The following is a 12,246-nucleotide window of genomic DNA, read 5'->3' as shown; positions in this document are numbered from 1 at the left end:
GTGGGACCCATGGAAATCTTGGGGCGGAGCCATGCAAAATATGCTTACCATACCGCCGGGCATGCTGGTCATGCAAATGCTATTCTTGGCCGAGGAATCTGGGGCTCTGCCGCAGAGCGTTGCTCCGAGTCAGCAGGGGAGCTGCCGAGCAGCAGTCTTTCAGGCAAAGCTTTTGTGGGCATCGCTTCTCGGCCTTTTGGCTAAGATCAAGTGTAGTATCTGTTCTTATCAGTTTAATATCTGATACGTCCTCTATCTGGGGACCATATATTAAATTGATTTTTGGAACCGGGAGATGGAATGGGAGCTTGCTCTGTCCACTCCACGCATCAACTTGGTATTGCAGTACCTCCAGGACTGGTGCACTTCCCCACTTGGGGAAAACAATGCTGTGAAAAAGAAAGACTGAGCAATTCTTGAAAGAAGAGCACTTTGCAATATTTTTTTGTTTAAATGTGTTTTTTTTTTCCAGTGTTTCGGAAAAGGTGCTGTTGTGTCACGGGAGGAAAAAAAAGTCTGCCCTTTTTGCTTGCTTTTCACAGGAGCTGCAAAGCAAGGCAAAGGAGCCAGCCAGCCAGCCAGCCAGCAGCACAAGGAGGAGATGGGGGACACTGTCCTTGCCCTGCCTCACCCCTGAAAGGCCCCGAACGGCCCCGAACGGCCAAGCCTTATCTGAGGGGGACGCACTTGGGGGAGCATCTCCTGGGCAGCTGAGGGTGACTTTCGGCCGCTAGGTGACGGGGCCAGTGCCAGGCCGGGCTGCAGCTTCTCTGGGTGGAGCTCTGCAGCCTGTGTCTGGCCGTCTCGCACCAGGCGCTGTGGGACCCATGGAAATCTTGGGGCGGAGCCATGCAAAATATGCTTACCATACCGCCGGGCATGCTGGTCATGCAAATGCTATTCTTGGCCGAGGAATCTGGGGCTCTGCCGCAGAGCGTTGCTCCGAGTCAGCAGGGGAGCTGCCGAGCAGCAGTCTTTCAGGCAAAGCTTTTGTGGGCATCGCTTCTCGGCCTTTTGGCTAAGATCAAGTGTAGTATCTGTTCTTATCAGTTTAATATCTGATACGTCCTCTATCTGGGGACCATATATTAAATTGATTTTTGGAACCGGGAGATGGAATGGGAGCTTGCTCTGTCCACTCCACGCATCAACTTGGTATTGCAGTACCTCCAGGACTGGTGCACTTCCCCACTTGGGGAAAACAATGCTGTGAAAAAGAAAGACTGAGCAATTCTTGAAAGAAGAGCACTTTGCAATATTTTTTTGTTTAAATGTGTTTTTTTTTTCCAGTGTTTCGGAAAAGGTGCTGTTGTGTCACGGGAGGAAAAAAAAGTCTGCCCTTTTTGCTTGCTTTTCACAGGAGCTGCAAAGCAAGGCAAAGGAGCCAGCCAGCCAGCCAGCAGCACAAGGAGGAGATGGGGGACACTGTCCTTGCCCTGCCTCACCCCTGAAAGGCCCCGAACGGCCCCGAACGGCCAAGCCTTATCTGAGGGGGACGCACTTGGGGGAGCATCTCCTGGGCAGCTGAGGGTGACTTTCGGCCGCTAGGTGACGGGGCCAGTGCCAGGCCGGGCTGCAGCTTCTCTGGGTGGAGCTCTGCAGCCTGTGTCTGGCCGTCTCGCACCAGGCGCTGTGGGACCCATGGAAATCTTGGGGCGGAGCCATGCAAAATATGCTTACCATACCGCCGGGCATGCTGGTCATGCAAATGCTATTCTTGGCCGAGGAATCTGGGGCTCTGCCGCAGAGCGTTGCTCCGAGTCAGCAGGGGAGCTGCCGAGCAGCAGTCTTTCAGGCAAAGCTTTTGTGGGCATCGCTTCTCGGCCTTTTGGCTAAGATCAAGTGTAGTATCTGTTCTTATCAGTTTAATATCTGATACGTCCTCTATCTGGGGACCATATATTAAATTGATTTTTGGAACCGGGAGATGGAATGGGAGCTTGCTCTGTCCACTCCACGCATCAACTTGGTATTGCAGTACCTCCAGGACTGGTGCACTTCCCCACTTGGGGAAAACAATGCTGTGAAAAAGAAAGACTGAGCAATTCTTGAAAGAAGAGCACTTTGCAATATTTTTTTGTTTAAATGTGTTTTTTTTTTCCAGTGTTTCGGAAAAGGTGCTGTTGTGTCACGGGAGGAAAAAAAAGTCTGCCCTTTTTGCTTGCTTTTCACAGGAGCTGCAAAGCAAGGCAAAGGAGCCAGCCAGCCAGCCAGCAGCACAAGGAGGAGATGGGGGACACTGTCCTTGCCCTGCCTCACCCCTGAAAGGCCCCGAACGGCCCCGAACGGCCAAGCCTTATCTGAGGGGGACGCACTTGGGGGAGCATCTCCTGGGCAGCTGAGGGTGACTTTCGGCCGCTAGGTGACGGGGCCAGTGCCAGGCCGGGCTGCAGCTTCTCTGGGTGGAGCTCTGCAGCCTGTGTCTGGCCGTCTCGCACCAGGCGCTGTGGGACCCATGGAAATCTTGGGGCGGAGCCATGCAAAATATGCTTACCATACCGCCGGGCATGCTGGTCATGCAAATGCTATTCTTGGCCGAGGAATCTGGGGCTCTGCCGCAGAGCGTTGCTCCGAGTCAGCAGGGGAGCTGCCGAGCAGCAGTCTTTCAGGCAAAGCTTTTGTGAGCATCGCTTCTCGGCCTTTTGGCTAAGATCAAGTGTAGTATCTGTTCTTATCAGTTTAATATCTGATACGTCCTCTATCTGGGGACCATATATTAAATTGATTTTTGGAACCGGGAGATGGAATGGGAGCTTGCTCTGTCCACTCCACGCATCAACTTGGTATTGCAGTACCTCCAGGACTGGTGCACTTCCCCACTTGGGGAAAACAATGCTGTGAAAAAGAAAGACTGAGCAATTCTTGAAAGAAGAGCACTTTGCAATATTTTTTTGTTTAAATGTGTTTTTTTTTTCCAGTGTTTCGGAAAAGGTGCTGTTGTGTCACGGGAGGAAAAAAAAGTCTGCCCTTTTTGCTTGCTTTTCACAGGAGCTGCAAAGCAAGGCAAAGGAGCCAGCCAGCCAGCCAGCCAGCAGCACAAGGAGGAGATGGGGGACACTGTCCTTGCCCTGCCTCACCCCTGAAAGGCCCCGAACGGCCCCGAACGGCCAAGCCTTATCTGAGGGGGACGCACTTGGGGGAGCATCTCCTGGGCAGCTGAGGGTGACTTTCGGCCGCTAGGTGACGGGGCCAGTGCCAGGCCGGGCTGCAGCTTCTCTGGGTGGAGCTCTGCAGCCTGTGTCTGGCCGTCTCGCACCAGGCGCTGTGGGACCCATGGAAATCTTGGGGCGGAGCCATGCAAAATATGCTTACCATACCGCCGGGCATGCTGGTCATGCAAATGCTATTCTTGGCCGAGGAATCTGGGGCTCTGCCGCAGAGCGTTGCTCCGAGTCAGCAGGGGAGCTGCCGAGCAGCAGTCTTTCAGGCAAAGCTTTTGTGGACATCGCTTCTCGGCCTTTTGGCTAAGATCAAGTGTAGTATCTGTTCTTATCAGTTTAATATCTGATACGTCCTCTATCTGGGGACCATATATTAAATTGATTTTTGGAACCGGGAGATGGAATGGGAGCTTGCTCTGTCCACTCCACGCATCAACTTGGTATTGCAGTACCTCCAGGACTGGTGCACTTCCCCACTTGGGGAAAACAATGCTGTGAAAAAGAAAGACTGAGCAATTCTTGAAAGAAGAGCACTTTGCAATATTTTTTTGTTTAAATGTGTTTTTTTTTTCCAGTGTTTCGGAAAAGGTGCTGTTGTGTCACGGGAGGAAAAAAAAGTCTGCCCTTTTTGCTTGCTTTTCACAGGAGCTGCAAAGCAAGGCAAAGGAGCCAGCCAGCCAGCCAGCAGCACAAGGAGGAGATGGGGGACACTGTCCTTGCCCTGCCTCACCCCTGAAAGGCCCCGAACGGCCCCGAACGGCCAAGCCTTATCTGAGGGGGACGCACTTGGGGGAGCATCTCCTGGGCAGCTGAGGGTGACTTTCGGCCGCTAGGTGACGGGGCCAGTGCCAGGCCGGGCTGCAGCTTGGCTGGGTGGAGCTCTGCAGCCTGTGTCTGGCCGTCTCGCACCAGGCGCTGTGGGACCCATGGAAATCTTGGGGCGGAGCCATGCAAAATATGCTTACCATACCGCCGGGCATGCTGGTCATGCAAATGCTATTCTTGGCCGAGGAATCTGGGGCTCTGCCGCAGAGCGTTGCTCCGAGTCAGCAGGGGAGCTGCCGAGCAGCAGTCTTTCAGGCAAAGCTTTTGTGAGCATCGCTTCTCGGCCTTTTGGCTAAGATCAAGTGTAGTATCTGTTCTTATCAGTTTAATATCTGATACGTCCTCTATCTGGGGACCATATATTAAATTGATTTTTGGAACCGGGAGATGGAATGGGAGCTTGCTCTGTCCACTCCACGCATCAACTTGGTATTGCAGTACCTCCAGGACTGGTGCACTTCCCCACTTGGGGAAAACAATGCTGTGAAAAAGAAAGACTGAGCAATTCTTGAAAGAAGAGCACTTTGCAATATTTTTTTGTTTAAATGTGTTTTTTTTTTCCAGTGTTTCGGAAAAGGTGCTGTTGTGTCACGGGAGGAAAAAAAAGTCTGCCCTTTTTGCTTGCTTTTCACAGGAGCTGCAAAGCAAGGCAAAGGAGCCAGCCAGCCAGCCAGCAGCACAAGGAGGAGATGGGGGACACTGTCCTTGCCCTGCCTCACCCCTGAAAGGCCCCGAACGGCCCCGAACGGCCAAGCCTTATCTGAGGGGGACGCACTTGGGGGAGCATCTCCTGGGCAGCTGAGGGTGACTTTCGGCCGCTAGGTGACGGGGCCAGTGCCAGGCCGGGCTGCAGCTTCTCTGGGTGGAGCTCTGCAGCCTGTGTCTGGCCGTCTCGCACCAGGCGCTGTGGGACCCATGGAAATCTTGGGGCGGAGCCATGCAAAATATGCTTACCATACCGCCGGGCATGCTGGTCATGCAAATGCTATTCTTGGCCGAGGAATCTGGGGCTCTGCCGCAGAGCGTTGCTCCGAGTCAGCAGGGGAGCTGCCGAGCAGCAGTCTTTCAGGCAAAGCTTTTGTGGGCATCGCTTCTCGGCCTTTTGGCTAAGATCAAGTGTAGTATCTGTTCTTATCAGTTTAATATCTGATACGTCCTCTATCTGGGGACCATATATTAAATTGATTTTTGGAACCGGGAGATGGAATGGGAGCTTGCTCTGTCCACTCCACGCATCAACTTGGTATTGCAGTACCTCCAGGACTGGTGCACTTCCCCACTTGGGGAAAACAATGCTGTGAAAAAGAAAGACTGAGCAATTCTTGAAAGAAGAGCACTTTGCAATATTTTTTTGTTTAAATGCGTTTTTTTTTTCCAGTGTTTCGGAAAAGGTGCTGTTGTGTCACGGGAGGAAAAAAAAGTCTGCCCTTTTTGCTTGCTTTTCACAGGAGCTGCAAAGCAAGGCAAAGGAGCCAGCCAGCCAGCCAGCCAGCAGCACAAGGAGGAGATGGGGGACACTGTCCTTGCCCTGCCTCACCCCTGAAAGGCCCCGAACGGCCCCGAACGGCCAAGCCTTATCTGAGGGGGACGCACTTGGGGGAGCATCTCCTGGGCAGCTGAGGGTGACTTTCGGCCGCTAGGTGACGGGGCCAGTGCCAGGCCGGGCTGCAGCTTCTCTGGGTGGAGCTCTGCAGCCTGTGTCTGGCCGTCTCGCACCAGGCGCTGTGGGACCCATGGAAATCTTGGGGCGGAGCCATGCAAAATATGCTTACCATACCGCCGGGCATGCTGGTCATGCAAATGCTATTCTTGGCCGAGGAATCTGGGGCTCTGCCGCAGAGCGTTGCTCCGAGTCAGCAGGGGAGCTGCCGAGCAGCAGTCTTTCAGGCAAAGCTTTTGTGGGCATCGCTTCTCGGCCTTTTGGCTAAGATCAAGTGTAGTATCTGTTCTTATCAGTTTAATATCTGATACGTCCTCTATCTGGGGACCATATATTAAATTGATTTTTGGAACCGGGAGATGGAATGGGAGCTTGCTCTGTCCACTCCACGCATCAACTTGGTATTGCAGTACCTCCAGGACTGGTGCACTTCCCCACTTGGGGAAAACAATGCTGTGAAAAAGAAAGACTGAGCAATTCTTGAAAGAAGAGCACTTTGCAATATTTTTTTGTTTAAATGTGTTTTTTTTTTCCAGTGTTTCGGAAAAGGTGCTGTTGTGTCACGGGAGGAAAAAAAAGTCTGCCCTTTTTGCTTGCTTTTCACAGGAGCTGCAAAGCAAGGCAAAGGAGCCAGCCAGCCAGCCAGCAGCACAAGGAGGAGATGGGGGACACTGTCCTTGCCCTGCCTCACCCCTGAAAGGCCCCGAACGGCCCCGAACGGCCAAGCCTTATCTGAGGGGGACGCACTTGGGGGAGCATCTCCTGGGCAGCTGAGGGTGACTTTCGGCCGCTAGGTGACGGGGCCAGTGCCAGGCCGGGCTGCAGCTTGGCTGGGTGGAGCTCTGCAGCCTGTGTCTGGCCGTCTCGCACCAGGCGCTGTGGGACCCATGGAAATCTTGGGGCGGAGCCATGCAAAATATGCTTACCATACCGCCGGGCATGCTGGTCATGCAAATGCTATTCTTGGCCGAGGAATCTGGGGCTCTGCCGCAGAGCGTTGCTCCGAGTCAGCAGGGGAGCTGCCGAGCAGCAGTCTTTCAGGCAAAGCTTTTGTGAGCATCGCTTCTCGGCCTTTTGGCTAAGATCAAGTGTAGTATCTGTTCTTATCAGTTTAATATCTGATACGTCCTCTATCTGGGGACCATATATTAAATTGATTTTTGGAACCGGGAGATGGAATGGGAGCTTGCTCTGTCCACTCCACGCATCAACTTGGTATTGCAGTACCTCCAGGACTGGTGCACTTCCCCACTTGGGGAAAACAATGCTGTGAAAAAGAAAGACTGAGCAATTCTTGAAAGAAGAGCACTTTGCAATATTTTTTTGTTTAAATGTGTTTTTTTTTTCCAGTGTTTCGGAAAAGGTGCTGTTGTGTCACGGGAGGAAAAAAAAGTCTGCCCTTTTTGCTTGCTTTTCACAGGAGCTGCAAAGCAAGGCAAAGGAGCCAGCCAGCCAGCCAGCCAGCAGCACAAGGAGGAGATGGGGGACACTGTCCTTGCCCTGCCTCACCCCTGAAAGGCCCCGAACGGCCCCGAACGGCCAAGCCTTATCTGAGGGGGACGCACTTGGGGGAGCATCTCCTGGGCAGCTGAGGGTGACTTTCGGCCGCTAGGTGACGGGGCCAGTGCCAGGCCGGGCTGCAGCTTCTCTGGGTGGAGCTCTGCAGCCTGTGTCTGGCCGTCTCGCACCAGGCGCTGTGGGACCCATGGAAATCTTGGGGCGGAGCCATGCAAAATATGCTTACCATACCGCCGGGCATGCTGGTCATGCAAATGCTATTCTTGGCCGAGGAATCTGGGGCTCTGCCGCAGAGCGTTGCTCCGAGTCAGCAGGGGAGCTGCCGAGCAGCAGTCTTTCAGGCAAAGCTTTTGTGGACATCGCTTCTCGGCCTTTTGGCTAAGATCAAGTGTAGTATCTGTTCTTATCAGTTTAATATCTGATACGTCCTCTATCTGGGGACCATATATTAAATTGATTTTTGGAACCGGGAGATGGAATGGGAGCTTGCTCTGTCCACTCCATGCATCAACTTGGTATTGCAGTACCTCCAGGACTGGTGCACTTCCCCACTTGGGGAAAACAATGCTGTGAAAAAGAAAGACTGAGCAATTCTTGAAAGAAGAGCACTTTGCAATATTTTTTTGTTTAAATGTGTTTTTTTTTTCCAGTGTTTCGGAAAAGGTGCTGTTGTGTCACGGGAGGAAAAAAAAGTCTGCCCTTTTTGCTTGCTTTTCACAGGAGCTGCAAAGCAAGGCAAAGGAGCCAGCCAGCCAGCCAGCAGCACAAGGAGGAGATGGGGGACACTGTCCTTGCCCTGCCTCACCCCTGAAAGGCCCCGAACGGCCCCGAACGGCCAAGCCTTATCTGAGGGGGACGCACTTGGGGGAGCATCTCCTGGGCAGCTGAGGGTGACTTTCGGCCGCTAGGTGACGGGGCCAGTGCCAGGCCGGGCTGCAGCTTGGCTGGGTGGAGCTCTGCAGCCTGTGTCTGGCCGTCTCGCACCAGGCGCTGTGGGACCCATGGAAATCTTGGGGCGGAGCCATGCAAAATATGCTTACCATACCGCCGGGCATGCTGGTCATGCAAATGCTATTCTTGGCCGAGGAATCTGGGGCTCTGCCGCAGAGCGTTGCTCCGAGTCAGCAGGGGAGCTGCCGAGCAGCAGTCTTTCAGGCAAAGCTTTTGTGAGCATCGCTTCTCGGCCTTTTGGCTAAGATCAAGTGTAGTATCTGTTCTTATCAGTTTAATATCTGATACGTCCTCTATCTGGGGACCATATATTAAATTGATTTTTGGAACCGGGAGATGGAATGGGAGCTTGCTCTGTCCACTCCACGCATCAACTTGGTATTGCAGTACCTCCAGGACTGGTGCACTTCCCCACTTGGGGAAAACAATGCTGTGAAAAAGAAAGACTGAGCAATTCTTGAAAGAAGAGCACTTTGCAATATTTTTTTGTTTAAATGTGTTTTTTTTTTCCAGTGTTTCGGAAAAGGTGCTGTTGTGTCACGGGAGGAAAAAAAAGTCTGCCCTTTTTGCTTGCTTTTCACAGGAGCTGCAAAGCAAGGCAAAGGAGCCAGCCAGCCAGCCAGCCAGCAGCACAAGGAGGAGATGGGGGACACTGTCCTTGCCCTGCCTCACCCCTGAAAGGCCCCGAACGGCCCCGAACGGCCAAGCCTTATCTGAGGGGGACGCACTTGGGGGAGCATCTCCTGGGCAGCTGAGGGTGACTTTCGGCCGCTAGGTGACGGGGCCAGTGCCAGGCCGGGCTGCAGCTTCTCTGGGTGGAGCTCTGCAGCCTGTGTCTGGCCGTCTCGCACCAGGCGCTGTGGGACCCATGGAAATCTTGGGGCGGAGCCATGCAAAATATGCTTACCATACCGCCGGGCATGCTGGTCATGCAAATGCTATTCTTGGCCGAGGAATCTGGGGCTCTGCCGCAGAGCGTTGCTCCGAGTCAGCAGGGGAGCTGCCGAGCAGCAGTCTTTCAGGCAAAGCTTTTGTGGACATCGCTTCTCGGCCTTTTGGCTAAGATCAAGTGTAGTATCTGTTCTTATCAGTTTAATATCTGATACGTCCTCTATCTGGGGACCATATATTAAATTGATTTTTGGAACCGGGAGATGGAATGGGAGCTTGCTCTGTCCACTCCACGCATCAACTTGGTATTGCAGTACCTCCAGGACTGGTGCACTTCCCCACTTGGGGAAAACAATGCTGTGAAAAAGAAAGACTGAGCAATTCTTGAAAGAAGAGCACTTTGCAATATTTTTTTGTTTAAATGTGTTTTTTTTTTCCAGTGTTTCGGAAAAGGTGCTGTTGTGTCACGGGAGGAAAAAAAAGTCTGCCCTTTTTGCTTGCTTTTCACAGGAGCTGCAAAGCAAGGCAAAGGAGCCAGCCAGCCAGCCAGCAGCACAAGGAGGAGATGGGGGACACTGTCCTTGCCCTGCCTCACCCCTGAAGGGCCCCGAACGGCCCCGAACGGCCAAGCCTTATCTGAGGGGGACGCACTTGGGGGAGCATCTCCTGGGCAGCTGAGGGTGACTTTCGGCCGCTAGGTGACGGGGCCAGTGCCAGGCCGGGCTGCAGCTTCTCTGGGTGGAGCTCTGCAGCCTGTGTCTGGCCGTCTCGCACCAGGCGCTGTGGGACCCATGGAAATCTTGGGGCGGAGCCATGCAAAATATGCTTACCATACCGCCGGGCATGCTGGTCATGCAAATGCTATTCTTGGCCGAGGAATCTGGGGCTCTGCCGCAGAGCGTTGCTCCGAGTCAGCAGGGGAGCTGCCGAGCAGCAGTCTTTCAGGCAAAGCTTTTGTGGACATCGCTTCTCGGCCTTTTGGCTAAGATCAAGTGTAGTATCTGTTCTTATCAGTTTAATATCTGATACGTCCTCTATCTGGGGACCATATATTAAATTGATTTTTGGAACCGGGAGATGGAATGGGAGCTTGCTCTGTCCACTCCACGCATCAACTTGGTATTGCAGTACCTCCAGGACTGGTGCACTTCCCCACTTGGGGAAAACAATGCTGTGAAAAAGAAAGACTGAGCAATTCTTGAAAGAAGAGCACTTTGCAATATTTTTTTGTTTAAATGTGTTTTTTTTTTCCAGTGTTTCGGAAAAGGTGCTGTTGTGTCACGGGAGGAAAAAAAAGTCTGCCCTTTTTGCTTGCTTTTCACAGGAGCTGCAAAGCAAGGCAAAGGAGCCAGCCAGCCAGCCAGCAGCACAAGGAGGAGATGGGGGACACTGTCCTTGCCCTGCCTCACCCCTGAAGGGCCCCGAACGGCCCCGAACGGCCAAGCCTTATCTGAGGGGGACGCACTTGGGGGAGCATCTCCTGGGCAGCTGAGGGTGACTTTCGGCCGCTAGGTGACGGGGCCAGTGCCAGGCCGGGCTGCAGCTTCTCTGGGTGGAGCTCTGCAGCCTGTGTCTGGCCGTCTCGCACCAGGCGCTGTGGGACCCATGGAAATCTTGGGGCGGAGCCATGCAAAATATGCTTACCATACCGCCGGGCATGCTGGTCATGCAAATGCTATTCTTGGCCGAGGAATCTGGGGCTCTGCCGCAGAGCGTTGCTCCGAGTCAGCAGGGGAGCTGCCGAGCAGCAGTCTTTCAGGCAAAGCTTTTGTGAGCATCGCTTCTCGGCCTTTTGGCTAAGATCAAGTGTAGTATCTGTTCTTATCAGTTTAATATCTGATACGTCCTCTATCTGGGGACCATATATTAAATTGATTTTTGGAACCGGGAGATGGAATGGGAGCTTGCTCTGTCCACTCCACGCATCAACTTGGTATTGCAGTACCTCCAGGACTGGTGCACTTCCCCACTTGGGGAAAACAATGCTGTGAAAAAGAAAGACTGAGCAATTCTTGAAAGAAGAGCACTTTGCAATATTTTTTTGTTTAAATGTGTTTTTTTTTTCCAGTGTTTCGGAAAAGGTGCTGTTGTGTCACGGGAGGAAAAAAAAGTCTGCCCTTTTTGCTTGCTTTTCACAGGAGCTGCAAAGCAAGGCAAAGGAGCCAGCCAGCCAGCCAGCAGCACAAGGAGGAGATGGGGGACACTGTCCTTGCCCTGCCTCACCCCTGAAAGGCCCCGAACGGCCCCGAACGGCCAAGCCTTATCTGAGGGGGACGCACTTGGGGGAGCATCTCCTGGGCAGCTGAGGGTGACTTTCGGCCGCTAGGTGACGGGGCCAGTGCCAGGCCGGGCTGCAGCTTCTCTGGGTGGAGCTCTGCAGCCTGTGTCTGGCCGTCTCGCACCAGGCGCTGTGGGACCCATGGAAATCTTGGGGCGGAGCCATGCAAAATATGCTTACCATACCGCCGGGCATGCTGGTCATGCAAATGCTATTCTTGGCCGAGGAATCTGGGGCTCTGCCGCAGAGCGTTGCTCCGAGTCAGCAGGGGAGCTGCCGAGCAGCAGTCTTTCAGGCAAAGCTTTTGTGGGCATCGCTTCTCGGCCTTTTGGCTAAGATCAAGTGTAGTATCTGTTCTTATCAGTTTAATATCTGATACGTCCTCTATCTGGGGACCATATATTAAATTGATTTTTGGAACCGGGAGATGGAATGGGAGCTTGCTCTGTCCACTCCACGCATCAACTTGGTATTGCAGTACCTCCAGGACTGGTGCACTTCCCCACTTGGGGAAAACAATGCTGTGAAAAAGAAAGACTGAGCAATTCTTGAAAGAAGAGCACTTTGCAATATTTTTTTGTTTAAATGTGTTTTTTTTTTCCAGTGTTTCGGAAAAGGTGCTGTTGTGTCACGGGAGGAAAAAAAAGTCTGCCCTTTTTGCTTGCTTTTCACAGGAGCTGCAAAGCAAGGCAAAGGAGCCAGCCAGCCAGCCAGCCAGCAGCACAAGGAGGAGATGGGGGACACTGTCCTTGCCCTGCCTCACCCCTGAAAGGCCCCGAACGGCCCCGAACGGCCAAGCCTTATCTGAGGGGGACGCACTTGGGGGAGCATCTCCTGGGCAGCTGAGGGTGACTTTCGGCCGCTAGGTGACGGGGCCAGTGCCAGGCCGGGCTGCAGCTTCTCTGGGTGGAGCTCTGCAGCCTGTGTCTGGCCGTCTCGCACCAGGCGCTGTGGGACCCATG

At 53.2% G+C, this 12,246-nt stretch overlaps 15 non-coding genes across 15 annotated transcripts; all 15 read left to right on the top strand.

The window, feature by feature from the left end:
* The first annotated feature begins 180 nt into the window (after positions 1 to 180).
* LOC138555343 (U2 spliceosomal RNA) lies at positions 181 to 371 on the top strand. Its single transcript, XR_011298118.1, has one exon. It is a non-coding gene; the product is annotated as a U2 spliceosomal RNA (small nuclear RNA).
* Positions 372 to 998: 627 nt separating this feature from the next.
* LOC138555342 (U2 spliceosomal RNA) lies at positions 999 to 1,189 on the top strand. Its single transcript, XR_011298117.1, has one exon. It is a non-coding gene; the product is annotated as a U2 spliceosomal RNA (small nuclear RNA).
* Positions 1,190 to 1,812: 623 nt separating this feature from the next.
* On the top strand, positions 1,813 to 2,003 carry LOC138555340 (U2 spliceosomal RNA). Its single transcript, XR_011298115.1, has one exon. It is a non-coding gene; the product is annotated as a U2 spliceosomal RNA (small nuclear RNA).
* A 623-nt stretch (positions 2,004 to 2,626) lies between these two features.
* On the top strand, positions 2,627 to 2,817 carry LOC138555339 (U2 spliceosomal RNA). Its single transcript, XR_011298114.1, has one exon. It is a non-coding gene; the product is annotated as a U2 spliceosomal RNA (small nuclear RNA).
* A 627-nt stretch (positions 2,818 to 3,444) lies between these two features.
* On the top strand, positions 3,445 to 3,635 carry LOC138555338 (U2 spliceosomal RNA). The gene has a single exon (XR_011298113.1). It is a non-coding gene; the product is annotated as a U2 spliceosomal RNA (small nuclear RNA).
* Positions 3,636 to 4,258: 623 nt separating this feature from the next.
* LOC138555337 (U2 spliceosomal RNA) lies at positions 4,259 to 4,449 on the top strand. Its single transcript, XR_011298112.1, has one exon. It is a non-coding gene; the product is annotated as a U2 spliceosomal RNA (small nuclear RNA).
* A 623-nt stretch (positions 4,450 to 5,072) lies between these two features.
* LOC138555336 (U2 spliceosomal RNA) lies at positions 5,073 to 5,263 on the top strand. The gene has a single exon (XR_011298111.1). It is a non-coding gene; the product is annotated as a U2 spliceosomal RNA (small nuclear RNA).
* A 627-nt stretch (positions 5,264 to 5,890) lies between these two features.
* Positions 5,891 to 6,081, top strand: LOC138555335 (U2 spliceosomal RNA). The gene has a single exon (XR_011298110.1). It is a non-coding gene; the product is annotated as a U2 spliceosomal RNA (small nuclear RNA).
* A 623-nt stretch (positions 6,082 to 6,704) lies between these two features.
* LOC138555334 (U2 spliceosomal RNA) lies at positions 6,705 to 6,895 on the top strand. Its single transcript, XR_011298109.1, has one exon. It is a non-coding gene; the product is annotated as a U2 spliceosomal RNA (small nuclear RNA).
* A 627-nt stretch (positions 6,896 to 7,522) lies between these two features.
* LOC138555310 (U2 spliceosomal RNA) lies at positions 7,523 to 7,713 on the top strand. The gene has a single exon (XR_011298085.1). It is a non-coding gene; the product is annotated as a U2 spliceosomal RNA (small nuclear RNA).
* A 623-nt stretch (positions 7,714 to 8,336) lies between these two features.
* On the top strand, positions 8,337 to 8,527 carry LOC138555333 (U2 spliceosomal RNA). Its single transcript, XR_011298108.1, has one exon. It is a non-coding gene; the product is annotated as a U2 spliceosomal RNA (small nuclear RNA).
* A 627-nt stretch (positions 8,528 to 9,154) lies between these two features.
* On the top strand, positions 9,155 to 9,345 carry LOC138555332 (U2 spliceosomal RNA). The gene has a single exon (XR_011298107.1). It is a non-coding gene; the product is annotated as a U2 spliceosomal RNA (small nuclear RNA).
* Positions 9,346 to 9,968: 623 nt separating this feature from the next.
* LOC138555331 (U2 spliceosomal RNA) lies at positions 9,969 to 10,159 on the top strand. Its single transcript, XR_011298106.1, has one exon. It is a non-coding gene; the product is annotated as a U2 spliceosomal RNA (small nuclear RNA).
* A 623-nt stretch (positions 10,160 to 10,782) lies between these two features.
* On the top strand, positions 10,783 to 10,973 carry LOC138555329 (U2 spliceosomal RNA). Its single transcript, XR_011298104.1, has one exon. It is a non-coding gene; the product is annotated as a U2 spliceosomal RNA (small nuclear RNA).
* A 623-nt stretch (positions 10,974 to 11,596) lies between these two features.
* On the top strand, positions 11,597 to 11,787 carry LOC138555328 (U2 spliceosomal RNA). Its single transcript, XR_011298103.1, has one exon. It is a non-coding gene; the product is annotated as a U2 spliceosomal RNA (small nuclear RNA).
* Positions 11,788 to 12,246: the final 459 nt, after the last annotated feature.

This window comes from Ambystoma mexicanum, unplaced genomic scaffold (genome assembly GCF_040938575.1).
Source record: "Ambystoma mexicanum isolate Mex_15411 unplaced genomic scaffold, UKY_AmexF1_1 Mex_scaf181, whole genome shotgun sequence".
Taxonomy (NCBI): Eukaryota; Metazoa; Chordata; class Amphibia; order Caudata; family Ambystomatidae; genus Ambystoma; species Ambystoma mexicanum.
This window is presented reverse-complemented; position numbering and strand designations above follow the sequence as displayed.